Source organism: Ursus arctos, unplaced genomic scaffold, assembly GCF_023065955.2.
Source record: "Ursus arctos isolate Adak ecotype North America unplaced genomic scaffold, UrsArc2.0 scaffold_28, whole genome shotgun sequence".
Taxonomy (NCBI): Eukaryota; Metazoa; Chordata; class Mammalia; order Carnivora; family Ursidae; genus Ursus; species Ursus arctos.
The window spans coordinates 6,704,791-6,728,586 of NW_026622963.1; the positions used below are offsets into that span (position 1 = coordinate 6,704,791).

Genomic DNA, 23,796 nt, shown 5'->3' on the forward strand with positions numbered 1-23,796 from the left:
GGACATAGAGTTTACTTAAAATAAATAAATAAAACTAAAAAAAAAAAAAACAGTTTAGCTTTCGTGCATTTTTTTTTTGTTTGCATATTTTTCCTCCCCTATCAGATCTAAGTGTTAACTCCTTATCTCTGTGCTATCTCTCGAAGTTAGAGATTAAATCCAGATAGTGAACGTTGCATTTAGGCATTATTTCGAAGAAAATACCCTTACTCTGTCTCTCTTCTCTTCTGTGGAAAAAATATTGACGTTTTCTGAAAGACTTTTCGTACTCTTTTCAGTTTATGCTGAGTGCTATTCCAGTGGTCTTTGCATCTTGTTGGGAAGGTAGGATTTCTTTTCAATGGCAGTGTAAGGCACACTTAATTTTCTTTAGGGAATTTCTACCTGAAGACCATTAGCAACTATTTTCAGCAGGTAGTTTTCATTCTCACAATATTTGCTGTTTAAGGTGCTGGGCACCCTTAGATTTCCCCAACTTACAGTGGAACACATTGCTTTTGCTTCTTGCCTCGATTGTGTTGAGTATTTAAAGAGAGTTACAAGTTTGGGTGTATAGGGGCTTTGATGTTCCCAGGTCCCCAGGAAACTTGAACTTCTGAACTCCTGGCTCTGTAGGGAGTTGGTTTGAATTGCTTATATAGAGGGAATTTTCTTCCCAACCTGGAAAGGAGTTTTACTCACTGGCAAAATAAAGATATGATTAATGGGATTAATATTGATAACTTTCTTTTTCTTAAAAAACATTTTTAGTTTTATTTCAACCATGATAGGTTTTCCATGAGCTGTGAAAAGCTATGCTACTTGATGATAAACCTATCGGTTCGATATACTGCTTTGTAAATTGGACCTCTGATTTTCATGTACCCCAAATCAATGATCTTTTGTGCCTTAAGGAGAAAAATTACCAGAGGAAAATTGTATCTGTCACATATATAATATATCCTTTGGTCATTGTCACATTGTCATTAAGGAATATTTGCTTTGAAGGGGCAGTTAAAGGTAATCAATGCCATATGCTTCACTGTCCTCCTCCCTGTCTTATAACTTTCTTTAAAAAGCCTGATTTCCCAAGAAATTGAGCTAGTAGTGAGTCAACAATTTTAGTGGTTTCATTTTCTTACTAATTGTTTTCTCTGTGTTTCTACATAGGCTTAGCCCTTTACCTTACTCTAGTAATTCCAGCTCGTTGGCTTTTGAGGCTCAGTACATCTTCCGTTCTGTTTCTGTTGACACATGTAGTCCAGGAGATGGCATATAGATTAGATTTGATCTGCTGGGCGAAAAAAAATCAGAGTGCAATCCTTGAAAACATTCTGTTAGCTTTACTCACGACACAGATATCTCAGATAGCTGGGCATCAGATGATTTGTAGTGATAACTGTAGTATCTTTTCAGGGCCCCCGTGTCCTGCTGTAGTCCTGGCATAATAGATTTGTCTGGTTTTACAGTTTAGTGGCCCAGGAGTGACAGAGGTCAAGAAGAGTAGAAACAGCAGCATAAAGCTGAAGGTACCTTTTAGGACTCCCTCTGGGAAACTCACAGATAATATTAAGCCAATGAGAACATCCAGTTAATTGTATATCCATTTCAGGGAGACAATAATGTATTGACTATTTTATAGTAGGGCTTCCTAATTTTTGACCAAATTGTTGGATTCTTAGAGGGCCATTTACATAAACTATTAGGTACCTGGTGGAAATTCAGAAAGTTCCAAAATGTGATGGCATGCTGTTGAATACAGAGAATTCCAACATGGGTTAAATAGGTAACTATGTTTAATGTCATGTGTACAGAACCCCTTTTGTATATTTTCCTGCAGCTATTAGAACAGTTCATTTAGCACTAGCAGTAGGCATGAAAGATGTATTTAGAGAACGAATGACATGCATCCATGTCTGTGTAGCTGAATAGAACCAGTGCTTCTGAGGTTAAACTATCCCTCAAAGCTGAGGAAGGCAGAGACACAAATAGGTAATTATTATGCAGTGAGTTAAACTTAGTTGTGATGAACTGTGGGGATATTAGAAAATATAAATCAGCCTGAGGAAGGGAAGTGAAGGAAGCCTTCCCAGAGGGAAATGGTACCTGGACCCAGTGCGAAAGGAAGAGTAGGCCTTAGTGGAGCAAAGGGTACTTGGACATCCCAGGTGGAGGGCACAAGCTGGACAGAGTTGATTCAGAAGGCTCAGGGCAGACTCACTACATCTGCCCTCTCTGGACTTGCAGTGAGGTCCTTGCTCTCCCTTTCTCCTGCCCCGCCCGGGCCCTCCTCCAGACCACAGAACACTGGAGGGACCTGCCAGAGTACATTTTATGATGATCACCCTGAAAGTAATATTCTGTGGTTAATCAAGGGGATCCGTTATATCTAATTCAGTCTTCAGACATGGTCATTCCATTATTCACCTCTTCTTCTGAGGTACTGTTTGTCTGATTGATTTGTTTTGTTTTTCTTTGCTCTCATGATCTTAGTTTCCAAGCAGTCTGATTGCATTTTTTTCTAATGGCTATTCTTAGTTTATGGATGAGAGAAAGATTTCTTTGATTTCTACAATTAACTTTTTTCCCTCAGAGTTAATCCTGTATTTGTTCTCCAAACAAAACCAAACAAACAAAAATGCTCTTTTTTTTGTCTCTTTATTTCTTTGATTTTTGGGTGACAGTTCGTATTTACAAGTGAGAGTCTAGATGGATTTTTTTTTGTTAGCAATGGTTGAAAAAATCACCGTGAATGCAAATTATGAGTATAGGATCTCTGCAGAGGACATAAGATAGGGCGGAGGGAGGATATCAACCTAGTTGGACTTTCCTTTATGATGTGCACAAGAAACTTGCCTTCTGGAAATGGAGGCTCCTTTTTCATCTTGGCCACCAGAATTTACCCAGAACACTGCCTTTCCTTTCTCATCTTGTTCAACCTTGGGACAATTCACAAGGCAGCTACTCTGAGAGTGAGATGCTGGAAAACTTTTACCAAACTCTTCAATAATTACCGGTCAACTGACCCACATCTGCTGCCAACACTGTTGCCTCTGATGTAGGGAATATTCTAAGGTTCTGCTGGCAACACTTACAGTATAAATGATCCTGTTCATTTCAGGATTTTAGCAATTTGGGGTTTTACTGATTCCATCTGCTTTATATCTTCCATAAATTCCTTAGTGTTCTGGTCTGCCGATGGAACTCTTCCTGGTTTTCTAGTACAGCTATGGATATTTTCATACTTTTATGTTCATTCATTTCAAAGAGATTTTGAGAGGGTGGAGAGAGGTAAGTGCATGTGCCCAGGCAGCCGTTCTCATAACTGTCTTTTCTTTGAGTGATTTTCCCAAATAGGCTACACAAAAATATCCTTGGAAACTTTAAAAATACGTAGTCACTGGTTCACTGCTGGGTAATCTGCTCCAGGAGATGTGGAGTGGAGCCAGAGGTCTGTAATTTTTTAAGGCTTCTCAGAGTATTCCCAATCCCTCGATTTGGGAACCAGTGAGTTACGGCGCCCCGAAATGAGAATACGTGTTAACGTAGACATCACGCAAAATTTTCCTTCACGAGGAAAAGCTTTATAGACAAAAATATTTGTCAAGGATCAAGGAAATACTTGTGACCCTCGGGAGGTACTTTATGATCCTTAGCCGAAAACTGGAGTGTTCCATCAGCTTCATCTCTTCCGCTGAGACGGCTGTAGGGTGCTGTCTTCAGCGCAAGGTTAAGTTGGAATTGATTCTTCTCTCTGGTCTCTCTGTCCTTTCATTCTCCAATGTAGAAAGTTTTAACAAGCTTTTTAAACAAACAAACCAAAACCCAAAAGGAAGAAGGGTTTATAATTCTAGTGTCTTGATTGCCTCAACGGGAATGGTTGCCGTTGCTTCTACAACTGAGGGGAATTCAGTCTCATTGAGTCAAATACTAGTGAGGATCAAATATCAGCTCAGGACTCTTGGTCTTGTGTATTCTTTATTAAAATCGTGGTAAAATACATATAAATGTCCTATCTTAATCATTGTTAAGTATACAGTGCAGTGGTGTTACGTTCACGTTGTTGTGCAGCCAATCTCCAGACCTTCTTCATCTTATGAAACTGAAACTCTGTACCCATTAAATAACATTTCTCCTTTCTTCCCTCCCCCAGCGCTGGCAGCCACCGCTCTGTTTTCTGTTTCTGTGAATGTGATTGCCCTAGATATCTCACCTAAGTGGAACCATACCGTATTTGACTGTTTGTGTCTGGCTCATTTCACTTAGCATAATGTCCTTAAAGTTCATCCATGCTGTAGCATTTGTCACAATTTCCTTCCTTTTAATTATTCTTGAGGTAGTGTGGAACATACTAGAAAAGGGAACTTGCAGAATGAGCCATGTCTACCTCTCCATCCTCATTGCCTTCCCGTAGTGCTCTGGACTCTGTTCCACTGAGCTTCCTTAAACATAGCATGCTCCTCCTTGTCCACTTGCTCTTTGCATCTGCCATGGCTTCTGGCAATAATATTTTCCTGCCTGCTCGGTGCCTGAATAACTCCTGATCATCCGTTAGATTGGAGATGAAATGATAACAAGAGTTCTCAAACGTTAATATGCCTAAGAATTATCTGGAGAGCCTGCTAAAATGCAGCTTTCCGGGCCCAACTTCCATGGATTCTAATTCAGTAGTTTAAGGTGGGGCTCAGGAATTTGCATCTTTAGCAATAATGTCGCTGACTTAAAAATACCATCGGTCTGTGTTTTTCAGTCTCTGGGTCAAAACCCATACGGGGCGGGGCACCTGGGTGGCACAGCGGTTAAGCGTCTGCCTTCGGCTCAGGGCGTGATCCCGGCGTTATGGGATCAAGCCCCACATCAGGCTCCTCCGCTATGAGCCTGCTTCTTCCTCTCCCACTCCCCCTGCTTGTGTTCCCTCTCTCGCTGGCTGTCTCTAGCTCTGTCGAATAAGTAAATAAAATCTTAAAAAAAAAAAAAAAAAACAACCCATACGGGGATCCTAAAATCAATCTCATGGTTAAGGCTGGGAAAATAAAAATGGAATAGAAAATATCGGTTTGTCCCACATTTTCAGGACAAGTATTGTTTCATGAAAATTTTCCAGTTTTAATTACATATGGGTGTGTCTATGCATGAGTTTGTGTGTGTACATTATTTTACTATAGGTATGTGGGGACTGGGTTACAATGTAAATATATTTCTTAGTATGTCTTGAGTTTACAAAGTAAACAATGCTATGGGGTCTTGCTATATGCTTTCCTCATAGCTTCCTATACTTCTACAGGAAGTAAACTATTGCAGTTCCATAGTTTATTGAACTTTCTTTTTATTTATTTATTTTTTAAAGATTTGTTTATTTTAGAGAGAGAGAGAAAGAGAGCACGAGTGGGAGGGGCAGAGGGACGGGAAGAGAGAATCTCAAGCCGACTCCACGCTAAGCTCGGAGCCCTGACATGGGGCTCTATATCATGACCCAGAGATCACGACCCGAGCTGAAACCGAGTCAGACACTCACCCAGGCACCCCTGAACTTTCTGTTTAAATTGTTCTCCCTGCTAGACTGTAAACTTGACAAAGGCAAAGGCGCATATCTAAAGTGCTCACTGCAGTCTCTCCAGCATCTACTTTGTAAATAATATTACTATTTTATCAAATATTTTTCCGGGAGAATTAATTTATCCCTCAAGTAGAAATATTTTTCTCTGTGGTTTCCGAACTTGTTTTGGTGGGTCCTCTTTCACGCCATTACTAAGTCGTTTGGACTATGTTTAATGCCTGGACAGGTGAGGTTTAAAGGCTTACGCAATCAAAGTTCTCTTGGCGATCGTTTCTGGCTTCTAGGTCAATCTGTTTATTTGTCAGTAAAGATCTTGCCCAGAACTTCGACAATAGAGGAAAATCTGTAGAACCTTCCCATTAGATGAGTTGTAACAAGGGTAGGGTCATGGGTGTCTTCGGCCCCAGGGTACTGGCAAGGAGTTGCAGTATCTGTAGGGCATTTGAAAACAATAATAAAACTGAATAATAAAAACTGAATAATAAAAACTGCCTTTGCGGACCTCTTGTACCTCCTTCCTTCTCTTAGTAAAACAATGCTATTTGGATTCTGCTTTCTCTTTGTGATGTCGCTGAAAATTTTAAGCTAGGATTCTATTTTCTTTTGGAGGGCAAGAATACTGTTACAAGTTCTTTAATGATCTCTTTTAGTAATTGTATTACTAAAGTTCACCAGGCTGTAAGTTTTTGGGTGTGACTTTTCCTTCATTATGGTTCTTCTCTAGGGCAAGAGTATTCTCTAGGCTATTTTCAATATTTATGAAGAATGGTTCATAATTTTACCTTTATTAGGAAATCATTCTCTTTGCATTTTGTCCCAAGCTCTCCTTCAACTTGGTTAGGCACACCATATGAATTCTATATCCAGGACGAAACCAAGTGAGAGAAACTCAGACTACCCTGCAGTTGTCACTTTTAGTGCCAGTTGATGTTTTAAGGAGGAAATTATTTCACTGACCTTCAGAACGTATTGGTAGTCGTTAGGAACTCAGGTTGTTGCATCAAGTGCTCCTATAGCTGAGGCTTGACTCTCGTGCTTTCCAGGACTGGGGTATTGCTTATGTTACTTTGGCTCGAAGGAAATTGAACTTTCTTAGTTCTAGTATCCAGCAAACTGTCAAAATGGCTTCACGTTTTTTTCCTTTCTGCCTCAAGTTAACAGATAACCAACAATAGGCCTATCTTCTTACTAACCGAATAAAACAGAAATCAACAGAGTAACACAGAAACCAACTATTATGGACAGATCATTTCTGACCGCCTACTAAGAAAAGTTGTAAATTTAAGAAATGACTACATACTTGACAAGGAAATTTCCTATTTGACTCCTCTTCGAGGTGTCTGCCTGATGGCTGACACGTGATTCACCTTCACACAAACTTTAAACTGCATTTTTCTAAATGTGATCGGCACCATCTAAAGAGGACCTACAAAAAAAGTTCCAAAAATAGGGGCTCTTTTCCTTTCTTTTCTTTTCTTTTTCTTTTTTTTTATCCATTGCTGTTTTACTCCTCACAGTGAGCAAAACCCCTAGGGTATGCTAAGGCATAATCCCTTAGCGTCTGATCCTAAGCCCAACTGTAGCTTTTTGGTCCTTTCAGAAAGAAAATAGGTGAACAAAAGTCCACAACTAATGGTTGGTTCCATCACTTCAGAAACAGACTTGAAGTAAGATAAATTTGTTTTATCATGTTTTGAGTTGACATAATTATTGGATCTAAATTTAGAGCATAGAACTTTAACTAAAATTTTATATAATCTCCCATGTATACCTTATTTCAGTATTGCCTTATTACAGGTGACTTTTCCATTTAGATATCAAAAGTAGAAATTATTCTAAAACACCATAGAATATAAAAATGTTTAAAATGGATCTACCTTATTTTCTTCATTGTTTTTAGGACAGTTTGTTAGATGACCATGATATTTGTAATACTCTGCATTCTAATATAAAGTCTTATTTGAATTTTTCTACCCTAAGCGAAGGGTTACATTTAGTTGATTTTCTCTATTATTTTTTTGTCATAGTCAAAATGCTTTTTCTTTATGTCAGTTTTAAGTATTGGTTGATCTCATGCTAGACAGATTAGTGCCTTACAGGTGGAATATTAACGTTATGATACCATGTACTCTTGTCAAGTGGCAGTACTATTGAACATATTGGAGATTTTTTTCTCATTTAAGGAAACTAACATTACTGCTATTCACACATTGATATTGTAAGATATTGTAAGATTATCCCATCAGTATTCTATAGATAAAGGAGCATTAGAAACCAGTCTTTTGGGGCGCCTGGGTGGCTCAGTCGTTAAGCGTCTGCCTTCGGCTCAGGGTGTGATCGAGCCCCACATCAGGCTTCTGTGCTAGGAGCCTGCTTCTTCGTCTCCCACTCCCCCTGCTTGAGTTCCCTCTCTCGCTGGCTGTCTCTCTCTGTCAAATAAATAAATCAAATCTTTAAAAAAAAAAAAAGAAAGAAACCAATCTTTTTTATATATGCCTTATATACCTTTATAGTATTTTGTGCAGTTATAAATTCTATAATTTTTTTTGCTTTAAGCAGCATTTTTTAGTGAGCAGAGTATATTTGCTTTCTATCTTCCTTTTTTTTTATAACGTTTTTTATTTATTTAATCTCTACACCCAACATGGGGCTTGACCTCACGACCCCAAGATCACAAGTCACATACTCTTCCAACTGAGCCAGCCGGGTGCCCCTGCTTTGTATGTTGTAATTTACTACATTGCATATAAATTTTACTGCCAAGGGAAAATTACTCAAGTGACACAAATAGAGATTAAAGGCTTCATTCAGATGTATTGTCAGGAGCACCTGAAAATCAGGTGGCTCTCCAACTGAGGCAGGATCAGAGATTGTGTAGGATTGGAAAGGTGACTATGGGATCTTGCCGTTTTACTGTAGGCAGCAGTTTTCCACTTCACTCTCCACTAGTGCTTGGGGGTTGTTCCTTTCTTCATGCTTCTTGCTTGAGGATTCCATAATAGGCCGTATTTTCTGAGAACTATTTTTGCAAACCTTGTGGTTTATTGGAGACCCCAAGTTCGTAGGGCAGCGGTGGTAGATAGTAAAGAAGAAAGAAAAGGGGGCAAAGGTACAAGGCAGTAGAGAAACTTGGGACCCTCTATATGTTTGCGGTAATTATTTCTTTTGTATAACCTTTGAAGGAGGGAAGGGCAGAAAAAAATCAAGTGGATAGCAGTTCCTTTTTATTATTATTATAGCCTTATGTTCTTATTGTATTTGTATCAGCATCCATAATCACTTAAAACATCAATTCTGTGGTACAAAAATATATACACCTGCTATCATGGATTTGATTTATAACATTATGAGGAAACTTCACTGGAAGCTTTCCAGATACTTATTATCATCATAAAGTTTGATTTTCATTAGTGTGGAGGTAATATTTGTGTGCATATGTGTGAGAGTTATTCTCAGAGGAATGATTCCTGAACTCACATGAAACTAAGGCCCTGTGAGCAGGTTATTTGCACACCTCATCTCAGTCTGGGCTCACACATAGACAGTTGAGAGGCTGATAGCTGTTTGGGGAAGTGAATCAATATTTTTTTTTATAATATATATATTTTTAAAGATTTTTTAAATTTATTTGAGAGAGAGAGAGCACGAGAGAGCACAAGCAGGGGAGAGAGAGAAGCAGGCACCCCGCCAAGCAGGGAGCCCGATGCGGAGCTTGATCTCAGGACCCTGGGATCATGACCTGAGCCAAAGGCAGATGCTTAACCGACTGAGCCGCCTAGGCGCCCCAGGAATTAATATTTTTAAAAACATTGATGTATCAAAGGTCCTATTGGGTTTTGTTGTTGTTGTTAATGTAATGGTTCTAGAAGTTGCAGGAAAATTTTTGGTGCATATTAGTAAGGGGAATTTTGAGTCTTAAAATTACTTATGATTAAATATTATATTGGGTGGTTGTTTCTAGGTTCAGAAATAAACAAGTATGAGAACTGAGACCAACATGTGCTTTGCGATTTCCTTTTTATTCTACAAATGCAGGGAAATACAAAGTATATTCAGAAACAAACTTAAGGTTATAAGTAGATTAAATCCAAAATGCATTTAAAAATAAATTTAAGGTACGTAAGTAGCTTCCTCTAGTGCTATTCCTTGTACTTGTAGAAATATTTCCAAGAGGGGTTTGAAGTAGTTTACAATAAAAATCCCAAATACAGTGAGCATCAACATTTAAAACAAAGGTAAATGAACAGCTATTGAAGGGACTGAGCACACTGGTCAGTTCACTTCAGGAAAAAAACAAGTTCAAAATTAATTATGCCAGGGGCGCCTGGGTGGCACAGCGGTTAAGCGTCTGCCTTCGGCTCAGGGCGTGATCCCGGCATTATGGGATCGAGCCCCACATCAGGCTCCTCCGCTATGAGCCTGCTTCTTCCTCTCCCACTCCCCCTGCTTGTGTTCCCTCTCTCGCTGGCTGTCTCTATCCTGTCAAATAAATAAATAAAATCTTTAAAAAAAAATTAATTATGCCAGAACCCCAAATGCCTGCTTCTACCCGGAGGAACTTCTGTTAATCCTTTATCATCCAATCCACATCCCAAACAAGGAGAATTGTTTCCTTTTTCTGATACCTCTACAGCATCTCTTAGTGTGCTGTGATAGCTGTTTTTATATGTGTCCCATTAGGCCACGTTTCACTTATCTTTGTATTGGTCATATTTTGCACATTGTAGGCATGTAATCATTATTGTTTTAATTAATGAATAAATAGAACCCAAATCTGAAGCTCATGTTTTCCAATATTCATGGATAATTCTTAACAGCCCTGTTCACTATGTTATTTAGCTGTCCGAGGATTCAGTTTGCAGCTACTTCATCATGGCTGTCCCCTGGGATGCAGACTGCTAAAAAGTAAATAAGACAAGGAAGCCAAGTTAAGACTATTTTATGCAAGAATAGGATGATTAGTAACACCTGTCACAAGATATTCCAGCCCAAAGGCTGTCTTCACTGATTTAAGATTCTAGTGAGTTACTTTTTAAAAATTTGAGTAGGTTCAAAGTTGCTTCTTGGAGAAAAACTGAGACTTCGCTTGAGGAAGTTCCTAAATTATCTGGTGCAAAAATAAGATAGCCTTCTATTTGAGCAGAAATATGCACCTGATTTTCATATATATATGAAATATATAGAAATACATATATTAAATAGAGATAGAAATATATATGTGAAATATATATATGGAATCTATAGAAATATATATGAAATATATATGATATGTATAAATGAAATACAGAAATATGTTGTTATTAATCTTGGGTCTTTTATAGGAGCTACTTTCATAGCTATATGTCTTCTCCTTTAGAGAAGAAGAGAGAGAAGGAGAGAGTGAGAGAAAGAGCAAAAGAAGGCTCTTTGGTCAATTACTCTTTAGAATGTAAACATATGACTCCATATTTTATTATTTTTTGAAATGTAAACACAGAGCTCTGGGAGAGAAATTTCTTTGTCATTCCAGAGTTATCTATCTACATAATCACCCTTGAACCCAGGTGCCAACATTCTTTTCTCAGAAGACCCTGGCCATACAGAAACACGAACAACTTCACCTTGTTTCTCCGTGTAGAGTAGCCCTTACACCTAAAGCATAGCCTTCCTGGGGCCTCAACTATATAATTTGAGTGTTCAGTGAGGTCTTTTCACTGTGTCTGGTTGGAACCCCAGCGTCTCCCACCTCCACGTGGCCTCTAGGTACTCTCTTCATCTCACAGCCCCTCAGTAGTTATATTTCGCTGGGCTTCCTGGAGCCTCGCCCTGTGGTGGGGCGTCCTAATATTCAGCCAAATACTTAAAAGACCCCAATGCAGATTTCTAGAGTTTCTTTTCTACAAAACTCCCTCTTCTCCCTGCAAATCCCGGCAGCCTCAACAGACCCAAACTCTGATTCTTTTTCATCCACCCAGTGAAACCTCTGTTCTCTTTTTGACTCCACTTCCTTGTGCTGTGATCTGGAAAGTGCCTCCAGGCAGAAAGCCAAGATGAATGTGGCTTTCTTGTTTTTCTCTTCTCCAAGGATCACAGCCCTTCCTGTCTGATGTTCAGTGTTTGCTTCAAATATTTTGTCCAGTTTCATAGTTGTTTACATTGGGAGAATGAGTCTCATACCATCATTGCCAAATCGCAAGTTCTTTGTATCAGATTTTCAAATTATCATGTTATGTATCATCTTTGCCGTCTGGTATTTAAAAGATATGAATTCCCTTTAAATTAACAATACTGTGTTCCTGTAGCTAGGAACCAATTATATAATCTAATCCTGAGTTGACAGGTGTCCAGTTTCTCTGAAAAGACTTCCTGATATTTAAAATGAACAGTTTTGAAATGGGCTAAAAATAGATTTAGATTCTTTAAACTACATTCTAGTATCATATCATTTGTTCAGAAAACTTCATGTTTTGTCTTTATTACTTTATCTTCCTGTAGAAATAGTTTCAAAAACTATGGTTTAGCAGATCCTAATCTTTACTTAAGAGACTGAGGAAGGACCTAATTAAACCAGAAAACTCTGGCTGGTGGAAGATACAGCTGAGCATAGATTTTATTATGGGTCAAAGTGAAAAGGAAACAATACAGATGTATGATTCAATTATTGGGATACTTTTTCATATGCACACACAATAATAATGTCTACACTTAGTCGTTCTTGAGTCCATGTCTGAGATTGCAGGATCAATGTCATTTTCAAAAGAAAAATATTTTCCCTAATAATTTGTGATGGAAAAATACGGGTGGTTTAAAAGCTGTGTTAAATTAGGAGCGAATTTATAAGGATTGTGTATTTCTGCGGAAGCTGCTGACTCTTAATGTTTGAAGGGGTGATCGATAATCATACTCTTTCTCTTCTTCTCTAAGTTTTGAATCAATTGAAAGATGCAGGAATCAGACAACTGGAGTGCAAAATAGCGGAATGTAGTTTAGATATACATCTACAATAAGGCTTCCTAATACGCCTGTCCTGAATTGGATATTTGACTCACTCTGCCACTGGCAGAGGAATTGAAAAACTGAGAGCAACCCCTCTAGGAGGGGTGGAGCTGAAGAGAACACCCCCATCCTGGAGACTGGGTGGCCTGAAAGAAAGAGAATCCACAATTATGTATGCACTTTGGGGAGTTTATCTTTGAGAAAGTGTGTGTGTGTGTGTTTGCGTGTGTGTGTGAATACGTTATTAAATGGATTGAATTAGTTGCTTTCTCCATATTAGTTTTTAGAATTAAAGATGACTTTTATGAAGGACTGAAATGTAACTTGGTCAGGAAGGAAAATTATTGCTTGATCTTGAAAGTCAGTGGATTTCTAATCAAGCCTTGGTTGAAGGAGGAGGCTATTTAAGAAATCTTGTTTATAGCCAAGTAAGGGAGTTGGGAGTTGGGATTCCCCATAAGGAGGATACTTCTGGATTCTTGCCTTGAAGGGAAGTGAATCAGTTAGCCTTGTTTGTCCTGGGCACATAAAAAAGTATCACAGTGACTTACAGTTCAAAACTGTCAACTAATCTCTAAGAATTGTTTTTGGTAAAAGTTCCTTCTTATGGTTTAAAAAGAAATTGACAGTGTCACTTATAGACCTCATGTTAAGGGCTATAGTTTTTAGGTTAGGTATTTCCTAGAAATTTTTCACAGCTGCATGGGCTCAGGATCTAGGACTATCTTGCGGCTATCCAGAGGATGGTAGCTAAAAACTGGTCCTCCTCCTCCTCTACAATTTCATTAAAATATCTTTATTTCTTTCATCTAAGAATTTAAAAATTTTCCCCAGTTGGTTGTTGAACATTAATGATGCAGTTCTGTATGTAAAACACTAAATAAGGCATTGTGGGGAGTGACAGAGACACATTTATGGCTTCTGTTTTCTATGAGTGTATATATAATCTAATGACAGAGAACACACAAAGAACGGGATGATAGAAATGTAAAACAAACGAACCCCGGGGCACTTGGGTGGCTCAGTCGGTTAAAGTGCCTGCCTTCACTCTTGCCTGCCTACGGCTCGCTGTGTCGGGCTACGGCTGGGTGGGGAGTCTGCTTCTCCCTCTCCCTCTGCCGCTCCCCTTGCTTCTGCTCTTTCTCTCTCTCTGTCAAATAAACAAATAAAATCTTAAAAAAAACCCAAATGAACCCTGCATCTCGTAGACAAGCCAACAGGCCCAGAATCACAGTCTAGCAGCTTTGCAGCTCTGGTATAAAGAGCAGTTCTTCCCTGATAACTCCGGCAGGAAGTTTCTGAAGGACCTTAATGTTCACAATTGTGACCCTGGACTAGCGGCATCAGCGTTGCTGGGGAGCTTATTAGAAATCCAGATTCTCAAACCCTGCCCTAGGCCTACTGGATCAGAATTGTCATTTTGAAAAGATTCAAATGTACCTTTCAGCCTGGAAAGCACGACTGCAGAGGATTCTGATGGTGCTTATTCAGGTCAGGTGCCCAGTCAGAAGTCATCACTCTGGCCAGGGGCATATAACGCACTCCGAATGCTCAAGCCTGGGACATATGTTCCCTATTTCCTAGGACAGTGGGGGTGGGATCAGTATGTGGATTGGGTTTGCTACAGAACAGAGGTGTTCTGTTGCTAGGGGAAGGGAAGCTGAGCAGGAAGATAATAATAATAGGTACCCAATAAACTTATTTCCTCTTTCATGCCTATGCTCACATTAATGTTAGGACTAGCTGCTCACTAGCCCCTTCATGTTGGGCTGTTTCATCCCATTGTGTGTGTGTGCACGTGCACGTGCTTGAGTGTTCTACTCCCAGCCTCACCTCACAATGCCAGCTGTCTGCTTGGCCTAGATATCAGAGCTCTTTCATTCTTCCACAGCACGGTGCTTCTGCCCCGCCTCAAAAACATATTAACGCTTTAAGGATAAGCACACACGAACCTGTGCCTCAGTCTGACTTCACTTCCTTGCGCTCTCAGTCAGCATGTGTGCCTCCCTCACTGCCTTTTGTCCTACTCCTAGCGTATTCAACCTTGGAGTCATGCCTTTGCAAGTTGTGAACCGTTAAAATGCATTTGTATTTAAGAGGGAGTCATACTTTTAGCCCTAAGGAATTAAAATCCTAAGTGACCACTTTTTAGAACATTTTTACATACAGGGAAAGACAAGGTTATAATCATTTACTATATTCTTCATTTAAAAAAAAAAGATATATTTATTTATTTTGGAGACAGAGAGACCGTGCACAAGCACAGGTGGTATGGGCAGAGGGAGAGGGAGAGAGAGAATCTCCAGCAGACTCCCTGATGAGTGCGGAGCCGGGCACAGGGCTCAGTCTCACCAACCGTGATCATGACCTGAGCTGAAATCAAGAATCTGATGCTTAACTGACCAAGCCACCCAGGTGCCCCTATTATTATTCATTTTGATGCTCAAATTTCCCCAGAATTGTCAAGCTGGCTCCTGTTGTCTTTTGATATGTCCTTATCATTTCTTAAACTCTTCCTTACTTTCTAGCACATCAAGATATTTCAGGCTTATCTTTTGCAGACCTGGCTTTGGAATCAAACAGTTTTCATTCCTTTTAGTGGCCAATGGTATTTAGAAAGCAAGACTTGAGTTATGATCATGGTTACTGTGGCATCGTTGCTTCTAAGCCTTCTCAGTGGATAGTATTAGGTAGTGTTGTGTGCGTGTGTGTGAGTTTATTATACATCTTTATTTATCTGTCTGTGTATGTTAAAAGCTGTGGCTTTATACTGACACCCTCCATGAATTCAATCCCGAAACTTCCAATTACAGTCCACTACCACTGGACTTACTTTAGTCATCCACCATCACCCCCTTTCCATATTTATAATTACTTTCTCTGACATTGACTCCCATTATATATATTTATATATTTGCTCAACATTTGAATATATAGAAAATAGTTTCAGAATTGCTAACCCATACTTCTCTGGGAGGAAAAAGGCTACTAACCAGGGTTCAATATTTATTTACACTTTTTTATCTTTAGCTGAAAATATAATCAAAGACCTGCATTCAGAATTTGCTTGGGTTAGTTCTCCTCCACTGTTTTCAGGGTGTTCTTCATTTGAACAGTAAAATTTGTTTCTTTTTGTATTTTATTTTTTGTTGTTTTTCCCCTCAACCTTGCTATAATTTGATATATTTATTTTTCTGTTTGTGTAATAAAACATGGTCCCAAAACTCAAAAACTGTACAAAAAAGTATCACTCAGAGATCCTTCACTTTCCCATTCTTTCTACCCCTCACCCAACCCCACTCCTTTCCATTCTGTTTTCGCCAACACCTATAGGAAACCAATCTCATAAGTTTCTGGGTTAGCCTTCTGTTGTCTTTTTTTTGTGGAAATCAGCAGATACATGAGTACCAGAGAGGAATTCGCACACGGTTTTTTTAGTTCTTGTATGCTTTCAATATTTGCATTACAGCCATGATCCACTTGGAGGTTATTCTTGCATAGTGGAAGTTCGGAGCAAATTTAATTGTTTTTCACATGTCTATTCAGTTGTTCCAGAGCCATTTATTAAAACGCCCATCTTTGGGACGCCTGGGGGGCTCAGTCTTAAGAGTCTGCCCTGGGATTGAGCCCTGCATCAGGCTCCCTGCTCAATGGGGAATCCGCTGCTCCCTCTGCCTGCTGCTCCCTCTGCTTGTGCACCCTTGCTAGCTCGCTCTCGCTGTCAGACAAATAAATAAAATCTTAAAAAATAAAAGCCCATCTTTACTCCAGTGATTTGGGGTTCTCTATCAACTTGTCTAACTCCATTAAGAAGCTTTTGGTATTTTTATTGGGATTGCATTAAAACTATAAATTAACTTATAAATTACAAATTTACATTCTGCTACTTTACTTAATTCTTTTACTGGGCTAGTTTTATCATTGATTCCCTCGGGCAACACTGTCCAGTAAAACCTTCTGGGATCAAGCCCTGAGTCGGGCTTCCTGCTCAGCAGGGAGCCTGCTTCTCCCTCTCCCACTCCCCCTGCTCGTGCTCTCTCGCTCTCTCTGTCAAATAAATAAAATCTTTAAAATAAATAAAAACAAATAAATAAAATCTTTTAAAAAAACTTGATTTATGGATACTGAAATTTGGATTTTACATAATTTTCATGTTATGACATGTCAATCTTTTGAGTTTTTTACAGTGATTTTAAAATATAGACTATAATTTATGAGATGGACAAAAACAGGTGCTGGACCATGTTTAGTCCAAGAGCTGTACTTTGCTGACCACTGCTGTTTCTGAAACGCTTTATTTTTGTCATCTCTCTCCAAACAGTATGATGGGGTTTTGTTTTGATAGCCAAATTGAAATTCTTTTTCTCTTAATAAATGAGTTAAGCCCATTGACGTTTATTCAGATGATTGAAGTCTTTCTGTCATATAATCTTACATTATAATTCTAATGTGTGTTATGCTTATACTTGCTATGTTTCTTCGCATGATGTGTTTTCTTTTCAAATTTCTTTTGGTATTTGGGAAGTTTTGTATTTTTGTTCTCTTGGTTGCTTTTTACTTAATATCATTTAATTGCCCTTTAGTCCCAGCTATTTTTAACTGACATGTAATCGACATGTAACATTGTATGAAAGTTTAAGTGTACAAAATGTTGATTTGATGCACTTACCTCCTGCAAAACGATTCCCATCATAGCATTAGCTACAACCTCTGTCAAGTCCCATAATTATCATTTCTGGTTTTGCGGTGAGAACAATGTAGATCTAGTCTCTTAGCACTTTCGGTGATTACTTTCACTGTGCTGTGCCTTAGGTCTCCAATCACCCGTTTTCTTAGTTCCTCCTTTACTAGGATGTCATTTTTAATGGTATCCTTTAACTTTTACTTATTGTCCACACAATAATCATTAGCTTATTTTCCTTTCCTCTTTCCTGCTCCAACCTTCCATTTTTTAGCTGCATTACTTGTACTTTCCTGCACATAAAACACGTGATACGTAATACATAGCATGTCGGTCCTCCACTTAGCTTCCTGTCTTTATTTCACTCCCAGAACGACAGTCATTTCTTGTATGCTCATCACTGGTCCTCTCACTCAAGCTCACTCAGTCATCTCTCAGCGGGGGCAGCCCAACCAGAATATTCCTCAGCAAGGGCTCATAGGAACTGCATATTCCCATATCTTGCCTGCTTAAAAGTTTGACTATACCTTTGGTACTTGAAGGATAGCTTGTCTGAGCATGGGATTTTTGGTTCACTCATTATGTCCTTGAGTTGTTCAAAGGAATACAGCTGCATTATTTCTTTGCATTGTAAATTGTGTTTACGGCATCTGATGCCAGTCTGAATTTCACTTTTGATCCTTGTGCTTAGACGTCCTAAAGGTTTTTTCTTTTTTTTTCTTTTTTTTCTTTTTAAAGATTTTTTATTTATTTATTTGACAGAGATAGCCAGCGAGAGAGGGAACACAAGCAGGGGGAGTGGGAGAGGAAGAAGCAGGCTCATAGCGGAGGAGCCTGATGTGGGGCTCGATCCCATAATGCCGGGATCACGCCCTGAGCCGAAGGCAGACGCCGAACCGCTGTGCCACTCAGGCGCCCCTCTTGGGTTATAGTTTTAAGTATTAGTTCTGTTCAGTTGCTTTGTTTTTATATTTAGGATCTCAAGTTGCACGTACGTGTTTTCTTCTAGTTCAACCACTTTATTTATGATCCATTTTATTTCTTTGCTTCATTTTCATTCTCTTGGGTGTTTTTCTGGCTTTCTTTGGTGTTCCTTAGTAACATTTTATTTGTATCTATTCTCCCTTGGGGACTTTGTAATTTAACCTTTGTGTGATGATTTCTTTTCCTTTCATTTCTCTCCTAAGTTCAGTCACCTCTTTTGTCATTTCTTCCTGTTTATTGTCCAAATCTGCATTTAAGTTTTGAATTTCTTACTTAAGGTGGGTTTTCCCAGCTCCAAATGCTTACTTGAGGATATTTAATTCAGTGTGGAATGTTGTGTTACATGTTTCTTTTGGGGGGTGGTGGATTTGATTTCTATTCTTAAAATACTTCGTATGTATTTATTCTGGTTTTGCCAGTTCATTTGTGGGTTTGGGTGGTCTGTAAGAATCTTCCATTAAGGGACGCCTGGGTGGCTCAGTTGGTTAAGCCTCTGCCTTCGGCTCAGGTCATGATTTCAGGGCCCTGGGATCGAGCCCCGCATCAGGCTCCCTGCTGAGTGGGCAGTTTGCTTCTCCCTCTCCTCCTGCCCTCTCCCTGCTCATCCTCTCTCCCTCAAATAAATAAATAACATATTTTTTTTTAAAAAAGAATCTTTCATCAACTGTGTCTTCTGTCAGTGCAGTGAAGCACAGTTGGTGTGTATGTGTGTGTATAAAAGGAGTTGTATATCTGTTTTAATCTTTAAATTTTTGGTTCTCTTTTATCTTGCAAATCTCTAAATTTCCCCCTTTGCCTCTTTTCACTGTCACCATCCAATCTCCAAAGAGCTCTACTTTCCTTTCTATCTTCTCAAAAGCAATGACTTTTTGAAGACTGCCACCCCGAATCATGTGCTCCTCAAAGTCCCTTCCTTGTAGTACGAGCTCAGATCTACCAGTACTCTTCCAATATGGTTGTGCCTACTGTGGACTTTCTGCTGGTGATTAGATGAGTTTTAAACCCACTATTAGCTCCCCTTTTCTATCTGCCTACTACCTACCTAGTGCTAGCTCCCCTTTTCGTTCTTCCACATAATTTTTTCGTATTGCCCTTCCATATTACGTGCTTACAGGTAATTTGATACTTGGGTCTTCTCTGTCTTTTAGTTATGTTATGGGCATTGGTTTTATGTGACTGGTTTTTCTTGGTGGTTCTGTAATTTGCTCTTCTTGGTAGGTATTGTTTTTTGGAGGGTGAGTTTGGGAAATCCAGTTTGTCTCTATATTTACCTCATATATATGCATATGTTTGTATACATGTGTGTATATTATACATATATATTCTCTCTCTTGCTCTCGATCTCTCTCTCTCAAATAAATAAATAAAATCTTAAAAAAAAAAAAAGGCTGAGGGAGATGACCATCTACAGTCCAAGGAGAGAGGCCTCAGAAGGAATCAACCCTGCTGACACCTTGATCTTGGACTTCTAGCCTCTAGAACTGTGAGAAAATACATTTCTGTTGTTGAAGCCACCCAGTTTGTGACAGCCCTAGCAAGCTAATACTACAAGGACATTCATCATAGAATTTTGAAATAACAGCTCAACATGGAAACAACACAAGTGTCCAACAATGGAGGCATAAGTTATATTGATCTCTAAAACTGCCTATCCCAGCTGCTCTGGCATTCTCTTTGATGGCAGCAAGGGACAACAAGAGTAGTCATGATGCAGACTGCTGCCATCGGAAGTAACCTGAGCCAAGTCATGAAAATTATTAGAATAAGCTCCACTGTCTTTCAGTTTACGGCTTCCTCTGCGCAATGGGTAGAATAGAAAGGTACCACAGATTAAGACATTAGTTTTATTTGTCCTGATCATGAACATGCCAAAGAGAAAAAATTGGTGCCTACAAATTTTAAACTGCATTGGATCAATATATTCCTTTTCCCCCAAATGGTTTTATTCTCCTTTCTACACAGATTCCCACCAAACTCTACTTCAGAGCGTCCTTTGAAATAAGATTTAAACCATTCAGTATTTTTTTTTATCAGTATTCTTTTTTATTTTCTCTCCATTATTATCCATAATTACCACGCCAAGACCAAGATATACTTATTTATACCTGATAGATAATTCTGTTTTTGCCGGCGAAACCTTACAATATAGTCCCCAAAACATTACCACAAACAAATTCTCTGTCAAGTTTACTTCTCATATGTTATTTTTTATAATTTCTCTCCATTTTAATATAGTAGATTCCTCCCACAGATGACTAGAATTCAGCAAGAAAATTAGAATATTCCCCCAAATATTGAAATATTATGCACTTATTAAAAATAATAAGTTGATGGTTGTTTAGACAGTTTGTCATTTTTTATTAGAAGCAATATGGCAATACACATTTTTGTACATATTATGTTTATGAATGTGGGCTGGTATATTACAATGTCACTTTGGAGAAAACATCTTTCTCCTTAGAACTGTGAATGTTAATATTTATTTCTTAGTATTAGTGAGGAACTGTAAGGCCCACGTTAGAAATCTTTAAGGGTGTACTGAAGTTTACATCAGTGATCTCAAACCTGACTCTGCACTAAAATCACTTACAGAACTATTCGAATAATATAACCAGGACCCTGGGGCCCCTAGCAATTTTGGTTTAGATATGGATGGGTTCAAGGTATTTGTGTTTTATATTAAGCTCCACAAATGATTTTGATGCCCAAGTCAGTATTTGAAGCTATTGAAATGTGGAGGAATTAATATTTTAAAATAGGACAAGATTATACAATTTGGTGATATGTAACATTTAGATAAAAAAATATTGGTGAAGATGTGAAGCTGCTAGAGCCCCCATACCTGCCAGTGGAGATGTAAATCAATAAATTATTTTGTAAAGCTCTGGAAGTGTCTATTAAGTCAAATTTAATACTATACTTTATGACTCAGCAATGCCACTCCTAGGTTTAAACTCCACAGAAATGCTTAATGTGTTCACCTGAATGTTCTCATTGCACTATTTAGAATAACCTCACATACAAACAATCTGAATTGTCCTCTCATAGTAGAATAGAGAAAGTGAGTTTAATGAGAGTCCTTGAACTACAGCTACGTGTAATATGGATGAATTTCAAAGCATATGTGAAGCCTAAGAAGCCAGATTCAAGTAAGTGCATATGAATGATTTATTTTACATAGAGTTAGTAGATAGGCAACCCTTATCTATAGTTAGAATCAGGAGAGTGGTTACTTCGGGGAGGCGTAATGGCTGTAAGGAGACGTGGGGGGCAGGGGGACATCAGGGTGTGTGTTATGGGGGAGGAAGAATTTTCTTTCTGCTTTTCTAGTATCTTTTGCTTGTTTAATAATTACATTGACATAAGACAGATTAACAGGAGAAAAAAATTTAATTACATATGTACAGGAGCCTCATGAATATGAGACCCAAAGGCAAATTGAGCAGTAGAGGCTTATATGTCATCTTGAGCTAAGGAATGGGATAGGGGCGTGAGACTTCAGAGGGGAGGAGGATGACTCACAGGATGATAAGAAGAGCAGATGTTTGGTAATTAGATGTTTGCCCTGCCATACATATAGATTTAAGTGCCATACATATAGATATAAATGTTTCAGATAAAAAACTTTCTCTGATAATAGCTCTTTCTGAGCCAGGCCTCTTATCTAAGTTCTTTTAGGGTAGTTAAGGGAAAGGTAAAAGTTTTTCTTGGATCTCGTGGGTCTTAATTATCTTCAGCTCAGAATAATCCATGCACAAAGTGGCATATTTTGGAGTCATGTATTCTGTTCCCCACCAGTCCCACTTTTGAAACTTCTCCAAGAAGTTTCACAGTCCAGAAGTTGAGTTGGTAGATTGGTCCATCTCATTGAACCAGTCCCTTAGTCCTGAGAGTAGGTCAGTTCAGTTAGACAGCTGTGTCTCCGTTCAGAAAGCAGCTGTGCATGTGCGCTCCCAAAGTTAGGTCTGTGGTGCAAGCAATCAGGTATGTAGTAAGAGGAATTTCTATGGAAACAAAAGAAAAACAATTGTTGATGATTGGAGTTCCCGGTTTCTGGGATTCTGAAGGCAGCTAGCCAAGAAGATATGTAGATATTTGGCTCAAAGCAAACATCTTTAGATGTTTAGTAAGGGCAGGGGTGGCGATCTGATAGATTTTCGGGATTTGTAGTTGGAATGTCTGGGGTGATCTTTCTGAGTGGTATAGCAACAGGCATGAAGATTGTCCATACATGTACTGTTGGGGTGATTTCTTTAAAGTTTATATCAAATTGTCCAGCTTTAGTTTACATGGCTTCAGAAAAAGAGCAGTTTCAGTTAGTGATTCCAAGTCAGAAGGGTGGGAGAAAAGTTGGAAATGTTAGTTTGGGGAGTTGCAGCTAAATATTGGAAGAAACTAAAAATTCAGGTTCTAATCCAGTTTACCACTAGAAAGCAAAACTTCAAAGACAATTAACAGTTAGAAACTAATCTCCAGAAAGGTGTATCACTGAAGCACAATTTTTCTCTCTATAGTCACACCACGTCAGAGATAGCTTCAATAAGAATAGTGTGTTTGCAAATCAAATGTAGTTTCAGTAAACTTGGCCTGATTCTTTACATATAAATGCAGCAAGAATGATGATGGATCATGTAGAATCTTTTAGTCTGTTCTCTTGGAACTTTTCATAAGGAATCTCAGACTTGTCTTTTTAAAAGCCTTGTGAGGCTAAGAAGCCAAAAGAGGGCTCACCATCAGCCTTTGTGTGCGATACCTATAGATTTGGGTAAGTTCCTCTCCTCATGAGGTCTCCAAAATATCCTGAGGTTTCCGAGTGTGCCAGGAAGTAGCCTTCTTTTCTCACCTAGTGGGACTGCTGGGAACCCTGTAAGCAAGGTACCGGGCCAATTTTTCCAAGGGGTTTTATTGGCTCCATAAAGTCAACCTTAGTTCCTTAAAGCTGTCTGGCATATTTGATTCTGTGCACATTCTCAAAATGACATTCCAGCCAAAGCCTTGGCAATATAACCAATGTTTCCAATTGTGTCCTATTACAAGGAGAATAGATTCTTACTGAATTTATGCAATTAACTATATTGACATGAAAATAAGAATTCTAAGTTTCTCAATTCTAGAGCGATCAGGTAGAGAGAAAAAGTAATTGTTTCATTTGTTCACAAAGATGTATCTTACTGAAATTGTTGATAGCTTAAGAAAAAAGAGAAAAAGTTTTCCTTAAACCTGGAAAAACAAAACATAAAAGAACCAGCAATGTCTCAATGAAAAAATCATAAAGATTATTAGTCATCCTCACCAGCTCATTTAGTCTCGTGTTATTAATTCTTATTCTACTTGAATCCAGTTTTTCCATTAGTTCTGTAAATTGTTACCCAGTTCAGTTTTATGATCTTAAAGTTATTAGAAACCTGTACATATCAAAAGTCCTTTCCTTGAATCTCTTTGAAAATGAAGTACTTTTGAAGGAATGCTTTTGCAAAGCATCAGAGTAAAACAATAATTATCTGTAAATGACAAAAACCTTTAAAATGCTCATTGTTAAAGATCTGACGAAATTCATTTTAATGGAATTGATAAGGAAATATGTTTATTTTTGTGGCTCACAACATTTTGAGATAATAAC

The 23,796-nt window shown here is 38.6% G+C and overlaps 1 protein-coding gene across 8 annotated transcripts in view; it reads left to right on the plus strand.

Moving 5' to 3' along the window:
• Positions 1-23,796, plus strand: part of LRRC49 (leucine rich repeat containing 49) — a 148,257-nt gene that overhangs the window by 46,585 nt on the left and 77,876 nt on the right. The gene's annotated exons all lie outside the window — the stretch shown is intronic.